This window comes from Mustela nivalis (assembly GCF_964662115.1).
Source record: "Mustela nivalis genome assembly, chromosome: 16".
NCBI classification, from domain to species: Eukaryota; Metazoa; Chordata; class Mammalia; order Carnivora; family Mustelidae; genus Mustela; species Mustela nivalis.
Window position 1 is genome coordinate 66,932,944 of NC_139035.1, and position 16,695 is coordinate 66,949,638.

General features: G+C 60.8%; 1 protein-coding gene and 1 long non-coding RNA gene across 2 annotated transcripts in view; both read left to right on the forward strand.

The window, feature by feature from the left end:
* The window catches only part of LOC309849984 (uncharacterized protein), a gene marked incomplete at its 5' end in the record, with an annotated part of 100,021 nt that overhangs the window by 51,480 nt on the left and 31,846 nt on the right, over nt 1-16,695 (forward strand). The window lies entirely within an intron of this gene.
* On the forward strand, nt 4,857-8,768 carry LOC309850303. Its single transcript, XR_014304178.1, has 2 exons — nt 4,857-5,198; nt 7,792-8,768. It is a non-coding gene; the product is annotated as an uncharacterized lncRNA (long non-coding RNA).

Genomic DNA, 16,695 nt, shown 5'->3' on the forward strand with positions numbered 1-16,695 from the left:
GCTGGGGCTGCTCCCAGATCTCAGGAGAGTGGCTCCGGCAGAAGCAGAGGCCATCGCGCACGGACCAGGGTAGTCCCAGGGGAAGCCGCATGGAGGGAGGGGTCCTGGGGCACGAGAGGTGGAGCAGCAGCGACCAAGGCCAGGTCAGGAGCAGGGAGATGGCGGGCAGGGCTCCTTCTTCCTTTAGAACATTTTAACGGGGCCAGGGAACCTCTCCCTGCTCTCTCAGGGTGCCCCGGAGGGCCCCCCAACCTGGTGCCTCACTGCCTGGGGTGTGGCTGGGCCAGCAGGGTGTGCACGGGTGGAGCTGGTGACGCCCCCGCATCTACAAGGGCAGGGAGTGCCCCGGTCACGGGGCTGGCGCTCACGGCATCGTGGGGTCGGCTAGGCCCGCGCTGCTGCGCATCCCACCTTACTGCTCCCTCCGCTGTGGCAGAGGGGGTGGTGCAGAAGGGCTTCCCATGTCCTCCACACGCGGCCCCGCTCCGGCTGCCTGCGCTGGCCCCTTTGAGACGGCCTCGGGGTCCCCCAGCCTGGCCCTCGTGGGGTCCTCCCTCACGCCAATGCATGGGGGCACATGTCTGAGGAAGCCCGGCTGTGCGGAAGGCAGGAGATTGCTGCTGAGTCCCTCTCGTCATTTTGGGGGACGCCTGGGGCCATGTCACGGTCTGAAGCAGCCCTGGGGAGAGGCCCAGGTGACCGCAGGGGCCTCCCGTCCACAGCCTCCCACACAGGTCCAAGCCTCCCCAGACACGGTGAGGCGCCCCGCTCCGCTAGAACAGGCCGCCGCCCACCCGGGCCGTGAGGTCACCTGACGCCACACCTCATCCCTCGCACCTCCGTTCCTCCTCCGCGGGCATCGCCGCCCGGTGTCCTGGGTAGGCGTCACTTCTGTCCCAGACGGACACCCTCCTCGGTCTCCGTGTTGGCACGCCAGGTCATGGGCTGGCCGATGGGCTGTGATGGCCAGTCACATCCTGGCTCAGACTGGTGCTGTCCCTCCTGTGGAGTAGCCGGGGCCATCAGGGGGCCCAGGTCACTGTGCTGCTTCCAGGAGCTGCGCTGTGGACTTGGTCGCAGCAAACGAGCCACAGAGACTCAGCTTCATGTCTGCTACACAGCCTCTCCTCCCCTGACCGATGCAGTGCTCGCTCGCACGGGACAACCTTGAAGCCCCGGCTACGGCAGTGCCGCCCTTGGGGGCGCCGCCATCTCTGCACACGACCTAGTCCCGCACCAGGCTGCCCGCTGGTCCTCCCACTTGGCGGTCCTGTGGCCGGCGTGCGCAGTCGGTCTCCCCACCGTGAGCCTCCCCATCCTCGGGCTGCCCTCCCCACCCGGGCGCGGCAATGCTGGCCTCCCATCGCAGCGTCCAAACTCCCCGGCTGGACTCCAGGGCCTCCAGAGAAGCAACACCACCTTGGGGTCAGGCGTCGCCGGCGTGTCCGCGCATCCCTTGGACCCTAGACCAGCCCCGCAGCCTGTCCCGCGTCCTGGCAGATTCTCCGTATCCAGGCTCCTGCTCTCTTTCCGTCTGAAAGGCAACCACTCCATGGGAGCCCCTTGGCTAGGCGCTGGAGACAGACAGAGGCCCGGGCAGCTCCCAGCTTAGACACGCGAGTGGGCGGCCTGCAGCAAAGGTCGCGGCGAAGGACAGGAGTGGGCCCAGGGATCAGCCCTGAGGCCCACCCAGACCCCGGCGAGGGGACACCAGGGGAGGCTTCCGTGCGGAGCTGGGTTCGAACACGTGAGGGCTTCAGGGCGGTGGGAGGGAGCGCGGTGTGCTCCGGAGCTCCAACACTGTGGTGCGGGGTCAAGGGAACGGCGGGGAAAGCCGAAGAGGCAGGCAGAAGCCTCGCCGTGCAGAGCCTTACTGCCCCGGTCTGGGCTTTATTCTGGAGAGGTTTGGTCGTCCAAGGATTGTACGTGTGAGAGGGACTTGGGGAGATGTGCACTCAGCTCTTGCCAGAGCGACCTCCCTCCCGCAGCGATGTGGAGGACCAGTGGGAGGAATGCAGAATCTGGGCCCAGTCAGGATCTTTTACAAGTGAATTTAGCAAGTATTATTAAGTTCTGAAGATTTTGTTTTTAAGTAATCGCTGCAACCAGCCTGGGGCTCGAACCCACAACCCACGACTCTGAGATCCAGAGCTGCCCACTGCAGCGACGGAGGCCAGCCGGGCACCCCTCAGTAGAGGTAGAATCACGGGACTGGGGAAAGGCCTGGTGAAGGCGGAGGAGAAGGAAAGGGAGGAGGCTCTGTGGGTCCCAAACTCACGCTTGGAATCCTGAGTGTGCGGTGAGGCTGCAGCCCCGCATCTGTCCGGAGAAGTGGTTTTGTTTCAGGTCGAGTCGGAGGCACACCCGGAAGCCGATCACGGCGCTGGGAGATGTTTGGGCCCTGCGGTGCACATCGCCAGGGGCGTGAGGAGGTTTTTCTGAAGAGGGAAGTCATTCATGGTGCTGGTCACCTGTGCAGTCAACCTCAGGACATGGGAACTCCGAGGACCATGACGAAGGCTGGGGGCCGGGCAGGGAGAGAGCCACGTCTATGCCCCGAGCTGCACATGGGCAGTGGAGCTGTGCAGACAGAACGACAGGTGGACTTCCCTTTGCCACAGCCTCGCTCAACTCACTGGCCTCGTGCTCGTGTTTCGTTTTTTAAGTTCTTTTTACCCAACATGGGACTCCCGCTTCCCACCCTCAGCTTCCAACTGAGTCAGCCAGGGCCCCCCACAAGGGCACACTCGTGGTGCCTTCTTTGGGGGCATCCAGGGGCAGGGAAGGGGACATGGTACTCTGCTCCCCAGGAATGGCTGTGGGGCTTGTCACGGTGGTCAGGGGAGTGGGAACCTACAGAAGATCTGGTTCCAAAGGCCCAACTGGTCCTTCCTAGGGACACCCTGCGCTGTTTTTTTTTTTTTTTTAAGATTATTTATTTATTTGACAGAGAAACATCACAAGTAGGCAGAGAGGCAGGCAGAGAGAGAGAGGAGGAAGCAGGCTCCCTGCTGAGCAGAGAGCCCAATGCGGGACTCGATCCCAGGACCCTGAGATCATGACCTGAGCCCAAGGCAGCGGCTTAACCCACTGAGCCACCCAGGCGCCCTGGGTTTCTTTTGATAAGGGAAAATGCCACTTCTCTGGAACCTGAAGGATACTCCAGAGGAACAGAAACCGTTCTGATCCGTAGCCAGTGCTTGCTAAGTGTTCGTCCTTATTTCGACGGCGGCTCGTCAAAGCCACAAGACTGGATGACTGACTTGGGGAAGAGGAGGTCCGGGGGCCCCAGTGCTCTACACTCCTTGCTACCTTTGAAACCCGCCCTGCCATTCAAGAGTCCCACTCCTACAACTCTCCCTCCATGAAGCTTTTCCTGACTTCCCTGCCTTTTCCCCTGGTGTCGAGAGAATGACCTCTAGAGTACCCTCCTTGTCCTGTCCAAAGTGGAGGTACTACTTTCTATTTTCCCTCCACGACTGGACTGCAAGCGTTTTAAAAAGGCACTGGGTGGTGTGGTGCCTGGGGCACTCAGTGGGTGAAGGCTTTGCCTTCAGCTCAGATCATGATCCCAGGGTCCTGGCATCCAGTCCCGCATCAGCCTCCATGCTCAATGGGGAGACTGCTTCCCCCCTCCCTCTGCCTGCCACTCCCCCTGCTTGTGCTCTCTACCCACACCCCAAATAAATGAATTAAAAAAAAAAAAAAAAAAAAAACTTGGGCGCCTGGGCAGCTCAGTGGGTTAAGCGTCTGCCTTCGGCTCAGGTCATGATCTCAGGGTCCTGGGATCGAGCCCCGCATCGGGCTCTCTGCTCAGCGGGGACCCTGCTCCCCCCACTCTCTGCCTGGCTCTCTGCCTGCTTGTGATCTCTGTCAAATAAATAAAATCTTAAAAAATATAAATAAAACGTACAAGTGCGCCCTCTGACCCAGGTCCGCATGTGGCTCGGGGCCGGGCACACAGTAGGGTTCGGTCGCGGTAAATGACAAGGGGTTTTGGGCACCCGCAGGGCTCCAAGCCCGGACTGTGGTGACCTCGCGCTGCTTCTCCGCTCTGCAGCCCGAGCCGACCGCGTCCTGGGCTGGCCGCCGGCCCTCCGAGCGGGCAGCCCGGGCTCCTACCGCACGGACGCGGCTCTCGGGAGGCCGGAGGCGGGGGTGGGGACTGTCGCAGCCCCGGCGGCCAGGCCAGCGGCCGGAGCTCGCGTTCCTCCGGCTCCTGCCTGGAGCCCAGGGCCGGGCGACTCTCCCCGCCTCGTGGCCGCGCAAACGCGTCGGGACAGCGAGCGGCGCGGAAGCGGACACGCCGGCCCACGGCGCCTCTGGCCGGTCCCCCGCCGTCGCCCACACGTGCCCCGCAGACCCGGGCGGGCGCCTCCCGAAGGCGGAGCGGGTTGCGGGGCGGCGCACGGCAGGCGCTCAACACACGGCCGACGGGCTGCCCCGCGGTGGCCTTTACCTCGGGCCGCCTCGCGGCCACCACGCGCCCACCACGCGGCCACCACGACAGCAACCGTCGGCGGCCGAGCGGCGGGCGGGCGCGCGCATCCTCGGGCTCGTCCCCGCTAGCGCGGGCGCGGACAAAGACCCAAAGCTCCGCCCAGCGCCCCACCGTGGGGCGGGAACTGAACCTTGGAGCTTTCTCGGTTGGCCACTTCGATGACGGACGGGGCCGCCAGCCAATAGGAGCCCGAACAAGACGCACGCGTACACAAATGCTTGAGCCCTAGCTGGGTGGAGGCGGGGAGGCGAAGCGGGCGCGCCGCGGCGGTTTGGGTCTCGCGGGGGCTTGGAGCGGCGGGTGCGCATGCGTCATCCCGGCGCCGCGCCCTCGCTACGCCGCGGGTACGGAGGAGGCGCCCTGGGGGCTGGGTCCGCGCGCCCCGCCGCGGAGCCCCGGTGCGCGGTGCGACTGGGCGGCGGTGCCCGGAGCGGACGCCGCGGGGAGGAGCCCGGCCGGCTCCGCGCGCAGACGGTGCGGCCACGGGCCAGTCCGCCGGTCGGCGGGGCCCGTCTCGGGACGGCAGGGCGCCCGGGGCGAACCCGCGGAGGAACCGCTGTAGAAAGCGAGCAGCGGGGCGCCGGCTGTGCGGGGCGGGAGGCCGGCGACGGAGGAAGGGTACACGGAGTTGGCCGGGTCCCTCGGCGGGAGAGGGGCGGGGCGGCCGGCCGCGCGCTCCTGACCGTGTGAATGGGACGTAAGTGAGTTGGCGGGAGCCTGGGTGGCCCGGTCGGTCCGGCCTGGGACTCGTGGTACCGGCCTAGGTCACGATGTCAGGGCGCTGAGGTGCAGCCGCGACCTGGCTGGTGGGCAGCGCCGACGCCGTTGGGGAGTCTCCCTCTCTCTCAAAGAAAGAAAGAAAACCTAAGAAAGGCGGTGGGGGGGGGGCGGTCCTACAGCTCAGGGTCCTGGGATGCTACAGCTCAGGGTCCTGGGATGCTACAGCTCAGGGTCCTGGGGTCCTACAGCTCAGGGTCCTGGGGTCCTACAGCTCAGGGTCCTGGGGTCCTACAGCTCAGGGTCCTGGGATGCTACAGCTCAGGGTCCTGGGGTCCTACAGCTCAGGGTCCTGGGATGCTACAGCTCAGGGTCCTGGGATGCTACAGCTCAGGGTCCTGGGATGCTACAGCTCAGGGTCCTGGGATCCTACAGCTCAGGGTCCTGGGATCCTACAGCTCAGGGTCCTGGGATCCTACAGCTCAGGGTCCTGGGATGCTACAGCTCAGGGTCCTGGGATGCTACAGCTCAGGGTCCTGGGATCCTACAGCTCAGGGTCCTGGGATCCTACAGCTCAGGGTCCTGGGATCCTACAGCTCAGGGTCCTGGGATCCTACAGCTCAGGGTCCTGGGATCCTACAGCTCAGGGTCCTGGGATCGAGCCCGGCGTGGGCTCCCTGCTTGGCTTCTCCCTCTGCCACTCCCCCTGTTCCTGTTCCCTCTGTCACTATGTCTCTGTCAAATAACTAAATAAACTCTTTTAAAACTATGAGAGTAGCATCATGGCTCCTCCAAAAGAAGTCGTAGTTGGAGGAAAGGGAGAAAGCGTTCGCAGCGCTGGGTTTCCAGACAACTGCCATGCGCGTTGTCACAATAGCCCTTCAAGGTACTCACATGCAAGAAAGGGACCCCAAAGTCACCGGAGGCCGGCAGGACACAGGCAGGAGAGGAAAGCGGAGTGTGCGGAAGGCGGGCGCGGGGCCCCGCAGGGTTGAATCGCCAGCGAGGCAAGCGCGGTGCCTGGGACGAGCGTGGTCAGAAAGCACCTGCCCAGACGGTGAAGGACTGGACTTTGTCGCCGCATGGGCGTCCCGTTGTGAAGAGCGCGGCCCTGAAGGCGGGCGGGACTGCATCGTGGCAGGCTGGCCATTGCCAGGGTCAGGACTACTGGAGAAGCAACTCTACTCTCTGGGCAAGGCCCGCCTCCAAGCCCCCTCCAAGGACGCCAAGTTTGTCGGCGATGGAAGACGAGACGGCACTAAGAAACTCGGGTCCTGCACCGCGCGGCGGGAGCAGTCACCAGAGAAAGGCCTGCGTGGCAGACCCGCTGCGGGAAAGCTGGTGCGGGAACAGCTGTGAGGTGTGTTGTCGCACGTGGCCACCGGCCACTGGGCCCTCCCAGCCGAAGAACAGTGGGTTGATGGACAGCAATGCAGAAGCGCCTGTGGACAGTGCCCTGAACAAGTGGGAGCCGGAGGGAAAGAGCACTGGAGTGTGAGTTAGGAGACCCCGTTTCTAGGCCTGTCGCCTTGGACAAGTCACTTCAGCTGTCTGAGTGTTTCTCCTCGTACGTTAAAGGACGTGCCCGCAACCAGAACTCACAGAAGCATGCGCCTCCATGCCTTCTGAAGATCTAGTTAAATCGGCTCATACAGGTGAAGACACAGGATTTCCATCACTGGGACGTGGCTTCCTCCGCTGCCCCACGGTGCGTTCCCGGTGCTGGGACTCCCGTGGTTGAGCTGGCGCACACGCGCGGAAAGTGCGGATGACCCAGGCCCCCGCGCCCCGCGGTGCCCGAGTCGGGGCCCAGGAGAGGTCTTTCAGGCTCTAGAGTTCTGTGATCCGATGGTGTTCTGTGGACTGAGAAGATGGAGCCGTCTGGTCTGCACCGTGGAGGGATTTCATCATGCCGGCTTGCAGGCGGGGTCACAGAAGCAGTGGTTGGACGGGTTCTCAGGGAACCCGCAGGAGGACACGCTGAGGACAAGCAACAGCCGGTTATCCCGTCTGGGAAGGAGGAGCCGTGCTGAGTGACGGAGGAGGAGTGTGAGAAGCAGGGGAGAACAGCTTGGGTGTCCGGTTCCGATGGCCAGGAGAGCCCGGCAGGCTCGCTCACCCCGCTGGGTGGCGCTGCTGTAGGTGTGACAGGCAGTGACAACCACAGAGCGCGGCCCGGCCGGAGCAGCCCACTGTGTCTTCCGGTTTCTGAGGTGAAGCTGGAAATCCAGATTTTTATTTGAAACCTCATGATTTGTAAGTGTTGAATACCAATTTAGATTATTTTAAAACCAGTAAAAAACCAAAACGCTGCTCCATTCTCCGATGCTCCCTTCCAAGGACTTTCTGGAAAGTTCTTTCTTTTCCCTTCTCCAGCAGATTTCTGAATCCGTGGCATTCTGCTTGCTCTGCTCCTCCACTCAGTGCCATTTGAAGTCCGCTTCCAATGTCCCACCGAACCCCTTCTGACCCGGGCAAAGGTCCCTGTGGCTAACTTCATGGAAGGGCTCCAACTGGGCTCAACTCCTCACACTCGGAGACTGAGTCTTGTTCTTTTTCAAATTTTATTACAGAACCAAGAAGTGTTCCATTGGTGTTTATTGAACCGAATGGGAACATGTTTTCAAGAAAGGCGGGCCGTCAGCCTGTAATCATCAGATTTACAGAGAGATCAAAGTCTGTGTGGGCCAAGCGAAGGCCCCGGGACTGTAAGGGAAGGAGCGTGCCGGCAGCTTTGGAGGCAGTTTGAGCAGGGAGCGCTGGGAGCACGTCGCTGTAGTTCCGGAGGAGGAGGAGGGTTGTGCTGTTGTCACACACAGACAACAGACACGTTCTGTGCAGATCACGCGCTGGGGCACTTTGGCAGCGGAGGGAAGAGGTATGGAGCACGGGGTCCTGGGGACGAGTGCCACTTAGAGTCCTTGAGATAAGAAAGGCCCGCGTGTTTGTAGGCAGGCGGCCACACCGGCAGCTCCCGCGGGGCTGGGCGGTTCAGTGAGGAGCCCAGACAAGCGCTCATCTGCAGGCCTGGGGCCCTGGGGTTGCGGGGGGGAAGGGGCCGCGGGGCAGGACGGGGACTGTGCGACAGGACTGGGGCTGTGGGCCATCTCCCAGCCCTCACCCTCCGCTGGCTGTGCTCCTTCGGCTCACTCTGGTTTGCCGGGGACTCTGTCTTCCGCTGCCCTTCCTCCTTGACCCCTGTCAGGGATGTGTCTGTGCCCGGGGTTTAAGCCACCTCGATGCTAGTGACTGATTCTAGGTCTGGGACGGAAGCGTCTCTCCGGAGCCTCGCATCTGTGTGTCCAGCTTCACCAGTGGCTCGGTGTCTTTATGAAGGAAACCGGTCCTTCCTCCTTAATTCTTCCTCCTGGTAACGGTCACGGTGCTTTCGCAGTTGTCCAAGCCACATACATGTTTTCACGGCTCTCCCTCCCCTTCCCCACACGTGTACGTGTGAGTAAGAACACACTTGTATTTTGTGTACTCTGTTTCTTTTGACTTACTACTGTCCTACCACTGTATCATGTCAATAAATTTTTTTTTTACATTTTTAGTGGCTGCCTGGCATTATCTCCTCAGGTAGTAAAGTCTACAGTCTTGAAAATTGTTCTCTTTCTTCAGGGCACCTGGGTGGCTCAGTGGGTTAAGCAGCTGCCTTCGGCTCAGGTTATGATCTCAGGGTCCTGGGATCGAGCCCCACTTCGGGCTCCCTGCTCAGAGGGGAGCCTGCTTCTCCCACTCCCCCTGCTTGTACTCTGTCTCTCTCAAATAAACAAAATCTTTTTAAAAAATCTTAAAGCAAATAATTATTTTTAAAAAATTGTTTCCATGGGGTACCTGAGTGGCTCAGTGGGTTGAGCGTGCAACTCCCCCTCTCTGCCTGCCTCTCTGCCTACTTGTGATCTCTCTCTCTGTGAAATAAATAAAATATTTTTTAAAAAATTGTTTCCTTTATTATACATAGCACTGAATGTATCAGTACATATCTTCTATTTCCTTATATTTAACACTAAGAACTGAAAAGAAGGCCAAGGAGTGTGACATCTGAAAAGCTTTTAATACATATTGCCAAACTGGCCTTCTAGAAAATTGTCCCAGAAGTGTATGGCCCACTGGTTGCCTATACCTTTGTTAGCGTTGGATACTATTATTTTTATGTTTTCTAATGTGGTAAATGGTACCTGAGCCTCTAGCTCCCAACCCCCATCTTTCTGTCCAGTCTGGTCGGTGCCACGACTGCCCCGGGGACACAGCTCACTGGGAGGGTGGGGGGACAGGGGACGGCCGGCTCCTAGGGGACGGTTCTCAGTCTTCCGCAGTTTGCTCAGCTCCTGGCCCCACGTGTGCTGCTCTTGGGCACAGAGCTTTCTTTCTGGTGATTCTCCAGATCTTCCCTGATCGACCTCTTTTTCCTAAGTCCCCACCTCGGGAAGGACGTTTTTCGTCGCTGCTTGTTGGCGCTGACCTTGCAGGGGTGCGCCTGGGCTGTCTTCCCCTATAGAAGCAGCGCCGGCTCTGGGAACGGTGTCCCTGCCTTCCCTTGCCCAACAAGCAAACACACTCCAGGCTCTCCGACACCGGGAAAGGAGAGTCCTGTCACCCACTTGGGCTCTCATGCTGCTGCCTTCTTTTCTCCTTCCTGCGCCATCCAGCTTCTGCCAAGGGGAATCGGGAAGTCGTCCTCACTGGCCCGAGTTCCACCCCATCTTCTCTCCCGAAGCCACAGTCTTCCGGGGCCCCCACGCAGCCTCACCGCGGGGAGAAGGCCAGGGCTGTGCCCCACCCTTCAGTCAGTAGCTCGAGGCGTGGACGGGCCCTCGCTGCCACCGGGTCCCAGCGGCGTGGCTCTGCCCTCTCCCTGCTCTCTCGGCTCCGGAGAGCGGCCGTGGTCCTGCGGGCCATAACCCTCGCCTCTGTGCTCAGGCTCAATGCCGCAGTCCGAGAGCTGCCGGGCAGCGCGTTCCTGCAGTGTGCCAGGTGCTTCCACACGTAAGCGCCTCTGCTCCTCCCTCAGGAGTCACGGGAGGCGCTCACGGTCCCCGTCCCTGTCACGGGGAGACTGGCAGAGCGTGGTAGCCTTCCACGTGCCTAGGAGTGCTTGGGCCTGTGTGGCATTTCGCCGCGTCCTCTCTTCTCTCGGTGCTGGACACGGTTGACCCTGTCAGCCCGGCCTTCAGGGCTCCCCTCTGACGCCAGCCCCTCGTCCTCCCAGTGCCCCCCGTGGGCTCAACCTCCACCCAGCCGAGCGAGCCCTGGAGGCACCTGCCCGCCCCCCGCCCGCCTGCTCGCTCTGGCTTCCCTCTCTGGGCCCCTTCCTCCGCCCCGTCCAGATGCCGCTTCTCCATTAACCTTCAAACTCTCCACCGACACATTTAGCTCTACCTCTTCCAACCCCCACCCTTAGTATTTTTTGCTTTTATCATATTTTCCTCTGTCTCAGGGATTTCTGTAAATGTCTGTCCGCGTGACTAGTCTCGTACATTCTCGGAGGCTACGGACGGTCTCTTAGGCCTCTTTGTACCTTCCGCACTAACCCCACGACCGGCTGGTGTCCTGAGGAGGCGTGCGTGTGTCATGTACAAATGTTAGTTTGGCTTCAGCGTCCAGCTTCCAGGCTCTGTCCGGTGGGCTCTTTCCCCAGGAAACTGCCTTCGGGGAGGGAGCACTCGGGAAGATGGAAGAGATGAGAGACGTCCCTGAGAAGAGAGATCGCCCTTCCCCGTTGGATGCCGACATAACTAGGGCTCGAGAGGCTTCCCACAGTTCGTCGGGTGGAGGGAAGCTGGGGCTGGGGCCTGGAGGCAGCTGTGCCCGGCTCGAGCCCGGCTGCACGACTTGCGAGGACGGCAGGGCACACGTTGCTTGAGGTCCCGGAGCCTCGGTGAGCACCGACCCCGGGCGAGCAGGACAGAACATCCCCAGGACAGGGCCAAGATGGGGAGCGCAGGAGATGTCAGAGGGCGCCCTAACGGCAGGAACACATCAGGTACGTTCAGAATGGGCTGCATCTGCGTCCACTTCAGTACGAAGGTGCCAGCTTTCCCGGCGGTCCGCGTCCACGCGCACGAAGCGACAGCACCCGCGCCTCCCGCCCTGCCCTGCCCGGCCCTCCCGCGGCTCGCTCGCGCCGGAGGGGGCAGTACCCGCCGCGACCGCCAGGGGGAGCACGCGCGCCGCAGACGCCCCGGGGCACCCGCTGGGGACCGCACGCGCCGCCGCCCGTCCCCGTCCCTCCTCCGGGCACGCGTGGGGCTCTCTGGCCGTACGACTCCCGGGGCGTCTGGCCGGCGGCCCTCCGCAGAGGACCGGACCTGGACGGGAGCCCGGAGCCCCGGGACCCGCGCGCCGGCGTCGCCCCTGATCCGCGAGCCGCCGACGGCCCCCCCGGGAGAGGCTCTGCTCCCGGCGCCTCGGGGCCGCCGCGAACCCGCCCGCAGAGCGCCGCAGGGTCGAACCCGCGTCTGGCCTCCCGCTCGGGCCTACGCTCCCGCGGCCCCGCCGACCCTGGGCCTGGGGCGGGGGACGGTCCCGGTCAGCACCGGGAGGCCCGCCCCGCCGCGCGCGCCCGCCGAGCCGCAGCCCCGGGGACTGCAGCGGACGCGGGCTGCGCTCCGGGGCCAGGCGCGAGCGGGCGGGGGAGGCGGCGACCCCCGCGGCCGGCCCCGCGCGCTCCCGCCGACGTGCCCCTGCGCGGCCCCCCGGAGGCGTGTTGGGTCTGCGGACACCAGGGGGCAGCACGAGGCCACGAACCGCGAGGCGCGCCTCGGCCGGGCCGCCCGCACGCCCGGGCCCCGGGTCCGCGCGCCCCACGCGCTCCCGTCGTGCAGGCCCCCAGCGGGCCGCGGGCGAGGGACCCGGGGACCCGGGGGCCCGGGCGTCCTCTCTGGGCTTGCTTGCGCAGAGCTCCTCGGATCCGATCTCCAGCCTCCAAAAGGGAACAAGAAGGGGGTGTTGGAACGAGACTGAAAACCTGGGTGCGGGGAAGGGGGCGTCTGCGTAGGGCGCCCCAGCCCAGACTGAGCCGGAGAAGAGCTGCGTGCGGAACCTTGTTTTGTTGTTTTGTTTTAATAGCGGTGGCCTGAGGACGTCATTCCCTCACCCAGCCCTGCCCCCCGGACCCTCAGACACCAGACCCCATCACCTTTCCCACCAAAGCAGAAATCAGGCATGTAGCTAACGGGAACTCGTCATTGTATCCCTCCGTCAACTACCGGTTCTTCCTCCGCCCAAAGCCAGGGCCCCTTGAGAAAACCGCATCTCATCTCGGCCAGGCCACCTGGAAAGGCTCCTGAGACACGAAGCCAGGGGCTGACCAGGCCACCACCCATTCCGGTGCTCTAGGGGCAGACACAGTCCCCGTGGAAGCAGGCGCCTTCTCCTTGGCCCCACTCCAAGATGGAATCCTCTTTCCGGACCATTTCCACTCCTTCTGCTCAACTCAACCTCTTTTTTCTTTTCTTTCTTTCTTTTCTTTTTTTTTTTTTTTAAGATTTTATTTATTTATTTGAAAGACAGATTACAAGTAGGCAGAGAGAGAGGAAGGGAAGCAGGCTCCGTGCTGAGCAGAGAGGCAATGCAGGCTCCATCCCAGGACCCTGAGATCATGACCTGAGCCAAAAGCAGAGGCTTTAACCCACTGAGCCACCCAGGCGCCCCTCTTTTTTTCTTTTTTCTTTTCTTTTCTTTTCTTTTTTAGATTTTACTTATTTATTTGAGAGCGAGCATGAGAGGGGAGAAGGTCAGCGGGAGAGGCAGACTCCCCATGGAGCTGGAAGCCCCCGAGACTCCAGGACCACAGCCTGAGCTGAAGGCAGTTGCTTAACCAACTGAGCCCCCCGCAGGCGCCCTCAACATCTTAATTAGTGGAGTCCCCATGGCCGTGCAGCCCAGCAATGCCCTCCGCATTTCCTTGAGCATGGTGGGGCCAAGACCACCGCCTCATCCTGTCTTCTCTGTTGGTGGGCAGTGGGCTGGGACGCTGCGGTCCTCCCTAGTCCTCCCTGGTGCCTCCAGACCTCACTTCTTGCCATGCTTCGCCTTTGACCGCGCAGCCGTCACACATAATGCGTATGTGTGTCCGCATAGAAAGCACTTGGAACACAACTCCATGTCGACGATGATGGTTCTGTTTCTGACGATCCGTAGCATGTTACAGTTCATAAGGACTTTCACCTGCTTTGTCTAATTCATCCGTCCGCTCATTCATTCATTCATTCCACAAATATTCACCAAACACCTGTTACAGGCCTGTCACTCTTCCAGGCACTCAATAGAGAAATGGTGCCCATGGACACAGTCCTGCCTTCCTGGAGCTTTCATGGAAGCTTGTGGTTTTCTCTCTCAGCTGACACCTGCGAGCTGCGTTGTGCTGGGATCTTGGCTTTGGACAGAATGTCAGAAACCAGCTACTTCAATCACGTCCCCAAATCAGAAATTCCTTCTACATCTTCCCTGGGTGGCCATTCTTGGCCGAACGTCCTCCCCAGCCATTTGAGCCCTCTTCCTCCAGCCAAACCTACTGTGCTTCCTTATCTCTTTGTCTTGATTCCCTGATTCTCCTCATCGGCCCATTAACTGACCGGCATCACTGACCGGCACCACTAACAGCTGCGGGCCACCGCCTTTCTCCCGAAGCTTTGCGAATAGTTCCTCTTTTTCAAGAACGGTTTTAGGGTGTCTCCCACACCAGCTCAGGTAAGCCTCCAGGCCATGCAGGAATTATTCCCGCACTTTGCCTAGGATGGGGGCCACCCCTCACCCAGGCAGAGGCCCCAGGGCTGTCTGTGGCCCATCCTCTTCTCCACACTCTTGCCTACCAGAAGCTCCTTTAAGATGAGCTTAGTCCAGGGGCGCCTGGGAGGCTCACTGGGTTAAGCCTCTGCCTTTGGCCGGGTCATGATCTCAGGGTCCTGGGATTGAGTCCCGGGATTGAGTCTCTGCTCAGCGGGGAGCTTGCTTCCCCCCCACTCCCGCCAACCCCCTCGCCATGCTTGCCTGTCTGCCTGCTTGTGATCTCTCTCTCTGTCAAATAAATAAATTAAATCTTAAAAAAAAAAAAAAAAAGATGAGCTCAGTCCAAAGTAGGGTGACAATCCTCATCTTTCTTGACCTGGATGTGGCTCTCCCTACTAGAGCCAAGGATGGCATTAGCTTTTAGCTGCACTGGGATAGACGACCTCACTGGATGTCACTGGTTCATAGTGAGTTTGTATTTACACAAACATTCAGGTCTTACTGGTCCACGGTCTGGTTGCAAGTGCTCACTCCTGTCTTTCGCTTTCCCCCGTGTTCTGTACGCTGGGGGCCTGTGCATCCTTCAAGGACCACACCTCATGCCACCTCCTTCGGGAAGCCTGTCCTGATTGCACATCACCTCACTTTACTGTTGTCTCTTTCTCTCTCCGCGGACTTTCTGTCTGACTTTCCCAGCACACATCCCGTCCAGCTGCACAGGCCAGCAGCCAGCATCCTTCTCTGCACTCTCCAATCGGGGCATAGTCCTCATTGCCCTGCGGGTCCCTTAGTGCTTTGCTGTATAGGTATCCAGCAAACACTTGTCAAGTGAGCACATCTTATACCTAAAAAATTCATATTTTGTCCCTCCACGTGTAAATACTGTATACACTCCTGCAGGGTTTTGTGACCAAATGGTTTCCGTGGTCCTGGGGCTCAGTCCCTGCTCTGCGTTTGTGCTGAACCTCTGCCAGGAGCTGTGTACGGTGTCCCCGGATGCCTGCGGTGATCCGGTGAGGGGGGCATCACCTCTGTCTCACAGATGAGGGAATGGAGGCTAGGACTGACGCCGATGGTGTCATTTCTGCCACTCTGCTGCTTTTCAAGAGCCAAGACGTGCCCTTCTGGGGACCAAGTGTGTCTAGGGGCAGGGGACCCAAACAGGCAGCTCTTGGGCAAAGCTGGGGACCCCTGCAGAGTTTAGGATAGGCTGCTAGCAGCTGCTCTGGGTTCTTTTAACCCCACCCTTTAAAATTTTATTTATTTTTTTTAAAGATTTTATCCATTAATTTGATATGTAGAGAGAGAGATGTCACAAGTGGGCAGAGACTCAAGCAGAGAGAGAGAGGGGGAAGCAGGCTCCTGGCCAAGCAGAGAGCCCTATGCGGGGCTTGATCCCAGGACCCTGAGATCATGACCTAAACTGGAGGCAGAGGCTTAACCCACTGAGCCCCCCAGGCGCCCCCCCTCCTTTTTCAAAGTAAGCTCTACGTCCAACATGGGGCTTGAACTCAAGACCCCAAGATTAGGAGTCGTGCTCTCTACTGACTGGGCCCGCTGGGTTCCCCATACACGAGAGAAGACTTTTTTTTTTTTTTTTAAGCAGTAACTCCTTGAGGTTCTTGACCAGATCACAAAGCAGCAGGAAGGGCGGTTGAGGGATTGGGTGTGTGGAAGGCACCGAGGCAGGGGAACCCGCGGGAAGACACTGCTGTTCCTTGCAGGCGGGACTCTCCCCACCCCTCCCGAAGAGCCCTCTCGCCTTTAAGTCTCTGCTGAGAAGCCGCGGGCTTTCTGGAGGCTCCACCCTTCGTCCCACACCGGGTGTCCCGGCCCGTTTACAGCCCTCGATGGGGACTCTGGGCTGTGTGATGCCCCGGGCTGGGTCTTCTGCGCGCGCACACCCCTCCCAGGGCCAGCCGGGCTCCCCCGCAGCCTCTCTGCCCCGTCTGCGAAGCCCCCTTTGGTGACACAGTAATGACCGACGAGAGAAGGAAGGGAAAAGCCTCTAGAATAAATGACTTTCCAAGGGAATGCGGCATTTTCGTGTCCTGTCCCCACAGTTCTGCAGGCAGAGCTGAAGCCCAGAGTGCAGGAACCGCTCCCGGACGTCCCAGGTCGGGGAGACTCAGAGACGCCGCAACCGGGCTGAGGTTCGGGGTGGGGAGAGAGCCACCGAGCAGCTCGTCCGGGGTCCCCCTCCCGGCGGGGGGCTGATCCCCGGAGGCCCCGGCTGGCCGCCCCGCGCCCGCCCCTCGCCTGGATTCCCAGCGTCGCGGGCTCCCGAGAAGAATGCGGCTCCGCGGCATAAGTGACCTTTCACCCCGCAGACGAGCTAAGTTTGTTTTCTCCTTTTCTGTCTGTCCCGCAGCGGGAGGGAGGGGGAAATGGGCTGGGCCTTGTCGAACTTTCTCCCGCGACAATACCCTAGAGGAGTTGAAGTGCGGGGAGTAAAGGATCTATTTATTTTGGCTCAGGAGGGACAATGTAAGCAGATGGTCTTTGATGGGATTAGCGGCGTAATCTCTAAGACCCTGGTAAATTGGAAAATGATCCATTATATTCCAGGAACCTTTGGCGGCTTCGGCTCCTGGGGAGGGAGGGGCAGGGCCCAGGGGCACCTTGTTAGAACGGACCCCCCTCTGGGAGCAGCCCAGTCCCGCGGGAGAATTTGGGAAGGAGTTCGTTAGCTGCCCGGGCCGGCCCCTCTTCTCCGGAGAGAGCGCAGAAATCAGAACTCACCC